This window comes from Fukomys damarensis, unplaced genomic scaffold, assembly GCF_012274545.1.
Source record: "Fukomys damarensis isolate Sample0158 unplaced genomic scaffold, DMR_v1.0_HiC HiC_scaffold_18, whole genome shotgun sequence".
NCBI lineage: Eukaryota > Metazoa > Chordata > Mammalia > Rodentia > Bathyergidae > Fukomys > Fukomys damarensis.
Window position 1 is genome coordinate 23,308,589 of NW_022900930.1, and position 5,057 is coordinate 23,313,645.

Sequence of the window (5,057 nt, forward strand, 5' to 3'; positions counted from 1 at the left end):
ATTTCTCCAATAACAGAAATTTCAGAAATGGATGAATAAATTAATTCAAAATTCTAACAAGAGGTAAGTTCAACTGCTTTCAATCAAATTCATAGGACCAGCACATACATAGATTCAGATCTCACCTCAAGGAATTTACAGCTTATTAGGGCTCACATGGTTTCCTGTTAGCGCAGTAACTCCCACATCAACAAGAGGAAGCCCTGCCGCAACCCCTCTACAGAGACAGCCTCATTTTCCTGCAAAACTTCACTCAAAGCAAGTAAGCAAGTGCCGTTTACAGGGCAGTGCAGAGCCCAGGACCTGCAGGCAGCTTCCACACTTGTCCTGGCACATTAGGCCTTCCTCTTGTGAAATTTAAATGTGGTTTGCTGGTCGACCATATGTCACAGTGGCTGACTGGAGCTAACAAGTTAGTAATTTGCAACTCAAAACACATAATACATTTATAAATAATAGTTCTCTTTGAAAAGCCAATTAGTGTCCCAAATCTTACAACAAAATTAAACTACAAACCATGGACTGTTCAAGCCACTAAAGAAATCATTGTTATTCACATATATTAAACTTACTCCAGCAAGCCTTATAACGAACTGTGTTGAAAACAAATATTTCTTTGAGAATTTTTGGAAGATACCACAGTTTAGTTTAAATTTGTACTTCCTTGAGTGATTTTTTATAACACCTCTTTGAACAACCTTCTCACACGTCAAATACCATAATCACTCAAATATTTCTTTCTTTCTTTTTTTTTTTTTGTTTTGGTGCCAGGGATCGAACTCCGGGCCTTGTGCTTGCAAGGCAGGCAGTGACACCACTGAGCTAAATCCCCAGCCCCTAACTCAAATATTTCTCAGTAAACACTTGGCACCCAGGCTCTGAGCCTGCTAGAGAGGAACAATTTCCAGCAATGTTTTGTTACAGAAGGAATTGGTAAGTGACACACAGAGAGGTGGCAGAATGGAAATAAAATAACAAAAGTTACTATTCAAAATACAGCAGCTTAATTCTCTCATTATTTTTAATCCAACTGGAAAATTGATTGTCTCTGGTTGTTGGTAGCAATGGCTATTTTTTTTGAAAGCCCAATAAGAAATTGGAATGAGAGAATAGCTCAATTAACTTTCATTAATTTAACAAACTGTCTGCATTAATTGACCAAATCACCATTCACTTAATATCTACTACAAAAAGGATACGGAAAGTAGTAATAAGCAAGCAGGACTCTTCTGGAATTTACACATTAGCAGTGGGTTGATTGAAATTACTCATTTTGAAAGAAAGACAAAAGAGTTCCTCAGATCCTAGTTATGTGCCACAAACGGAGTGTGGAAAGCCAAAAGTTAACTGTGACATCAGTGATACACTCAGCTGGTATCCCCTTCCTCCTCACTCTTATCCTCCCCACCCCAGGATTCTTCTTCTTCTTCTTTTTTTTGGTTTTTTGAGACAGGGTCTCACTATGCAGTTGCGACTGATCTAGAACTCAACTCACCATGTAGCCCAGGCTGGTCTCGAACTTACATTGATCCTTCTGCCTCAGCCTCCCGCGTGCTGGGATTACAGGTGTGTGCTACCACACCTGGCTAGAATTCTTCTTTTCAATTAAAAAGTACAAGATGTTCAAGGTTTGACCGTCGCCATAAACCACACATTAGGGTCTATTAATAGGTTTTAACATAAAATCACTTTAAGTGATAAGAGATCTTTTAAATTTAATCATATAAAGTTATTTAGCATTGGGCAACATTCAATTTAAGGACAGAAAGAGAGCAAAGAGAGCAAAATCCTACTTAGAGTTCCTAAAACCACTCACACTGTATTGGAGGTCTTCCCACAGAAGCCTCCTACTCCTCCAAGAGGCAATGAAACCATCCCACCTTTTCCCTCTATGTCAAATACAGTATTTTTAAAAGCACCAACGCATTTGGCTATGATGTACGGCCACCATAAACACCAACTGGTGAAAGAGAGTAAACCTGAAAAATAACACTCTTGGGGAGTGAGCCTTCTATGGAGCCCAGGAATCCGGGACAGACACATTTGTCCAGGATCAGCCTGATCAATCAACTTGAAAAATCACACTAAGCAAAGGAGCCCCACCCTCCTCAACCTCCACCCAAAAATCCCTAAACGTGCCCAGGTATAGAGACAGTCTAGATACAATTAAGGGCACAGGTTCTAGAGTTGGACTGTCTGGCTGCAGATCCTAGCTCTACACTTAACAGAAATGGTAGATTCTCTGTGATTCAATTTCCCCATCCGTAACTGGAAGATAATGGCACCTACTCATAGGACCAAAGAGACAATAAAATGAGATCCTGGCTAAAGAGCTTAAGACAGTTTCTAGCTCACAAAACACACTAAGTAAATACTTTCTCCTATATCTATTTTCAGCGGTTACCTGAACTACCACTAAGTTTCTAAATTGAACTGTCCACAAGACAACTACTTACTGTTTGACTAGTTCCTTACTTTGGGTCCAAAAGCACCCCTATTAGAGAGTGGTATGATTCTTAATGTAGAGTTGAAAAATAGAAGGTTAGAAGGACTCAGAAACTCATCTAGATTTATTTAGTTAATAAGTGCTGCAGCAATAAAACTTCTGGTCACATTCCAGCAAGATTTGCATTATGTCATCTACCTTTAAAAGCTTAAAAGTATTTTAAAATTGTTTCCATATCCTAGCATCACTGCTTGTTAAATGAAATTACATTCTCATAAAATCTCCCAGCCTCCTCCCGCTTAATCAGCATACTTATCTATAGAACTAGAAACTCCTGAAAAATTCTGATAAACTATTAAGAACACAAAATTCTTTTTCTTAACAGAATGAAATAACAGAAAAGAAACCTGAGTAAATCATTGTGATCATTTTAATTAATTGGCTTTAAAAGTTCAAAAGTACTGTAGATCCACAGTATGTATCAAGTCATTTTCCCTTCAGGATTTGTAATTTGACCCTGCAGAATTAACTATCCACACTGCAACTGGCCTGTATTACATCTCTCTTTCCATGTTTGCTAAGTGTGTAACAAAAGTGACAAGTTAATAGTTACTCCAAATATCCTCTTCAACCTGCTCTTACCCTATTTAGAAAGACCTGTCATTTAATTGCCCTAAAAGAAAACATAATAAAATTTAAAATGAGTATATCGTGGCAACTGGTTCACAGATTACCTTTAAAATTTTCATACTGAGATACAGAAATACTAATAATCATTCAAACTTGTATTCAAATTTGTACTTAATGATCTAACAACTTCAAGGAAAAGTGGATAATAACAACCCATGTTGGTGAAGAGTGTCCCTATCAAACGAACTGGTTATCCAGTTTCCTAAAAATAAGATTCATAATAACTGTGAATCCATAAGGAGTTTAAAATAAAAGGTATGCCTGACTTGTCTAAGAAGTAGTGATATGGATAAGCCACATCACATAATTCTATTTCACTTGCTACTTGCCTAACCCAGGCACTACATAGTGTTATAATCCTCTTCGGTAAACACAAACAATACAATAAAATCTGTAAGATGAAGTAGAGGAGAACCTAAAATGCATAAATATTTCAAGAATTTGTTGCAATTTCAACAACCTGAAACTACAACTCTCTGAAAGCAGAAACACAACTGTAAAAGTCAAATATTTATACAGGTGCCTTAAAAGCCACTGCTGGGTGCACACCATCAGCACTGACATTTACTATCTGTTAAGTGGTTTCAAAGTGCAATAGCACAAGTCAAATAACTGGCTCGGAGTGTGAAGTTTATGACAACTAATACGTCTGGAGAAACTGTGAAGGTGTGATGCTTGTCATAACTTTCATCAAGCCAGCAACAGGCAGCCAAGCTGTGGCGAGACAGGACCTGGACACACAGGTGCCTTTTCTCGTTTCAGAGGGAAACCTAAACCGATACCTTCATGGATAATTTAACAAGGATCGTTCCATAAATTCATAATACTTTTTATGACTCTCATAATTGCTTTTTAATATCTTTCAAAAACAATTTTCTTAGGTTAAAAGTAACGGAGAATATAAAGTAGAAAGCTAGTTCAGCTTTAAATTGGGAAAAGGGAGAATGTTTAACACAGAAAGCAATTAAGAAGGTCGTAAACCCTTAAGGCCACATTCCACAAATGTTGGAAAGAATTTTCAGAAGTGACAAAATCTATAAGATAAAGTTATCCTTAATGATATAATATTTAAATTTACAATTTTGAATACCTTCTATTATTCTTATAATAATTCAAAGGAATGTTCCTTTTAAGGGTAAAAAGAAAAATAGGGCAGAGGAATACCATTTGTGAACGTTGAACTTCAGCTCCTGAAGTTCTCAGATGACGACTGTTAGATTTCTCCTTTTCATCTCTAGGCAGGAATAAAATGTGTACTGAGAAATAAACAAAATCAGGCTAAGCTGAAGTGAGCATTCCCTAATACCCAAAGCTTACTTCCACTGGTCACTTTACTTCAAAGCAGAATCTGCCTGTTTAAGGTAGGAGAGTAATTTCAAGTTTTCAGGTGAGGACTAACATTAGGAAGTAAAACTTCAAAAACAAGAACAAGTGTTTCTAAGATTCGAGGGGCATGTCCAAATTACACCCACTATTAAGGCCCAGCCAGGAATGGGATCCCAGTTCCTCTCATTTCCAGGACACCTGGCTGGGAGTGCACACACAATCAAAAACTTGCAGTCAAGACTTGAGAACCAAGGATAGCCAGAGAGATGCCACAAGTGGCTTGCATGGTTAGTTCCTTACTTTGCACTTAGGCCCCAGGGGGCCCCACCCCACCCTTGCCTCTTAGAGGTCCAGGGTGTCCCGCAGGCTCAATTTGGGCAATTTTAAGCGGAGGCGAGCTGGGGACAGAACTAAGGTGGCCCCTCTGGGTCCGTTACCACAGGCGTGCTGGCCCAAGGCATCCGGCCCTTCCCGCAAGGCTGGGAGTGTCTGAAAGGTCCCGAGGGGCGTCAGGAAGGCAGCGGGCAAAGGGGCCCTGGAGGGGGCCGACCAACCGTGCTCTCCAGGGCACCGGGCCGGCTGACGCAGCCTGGCC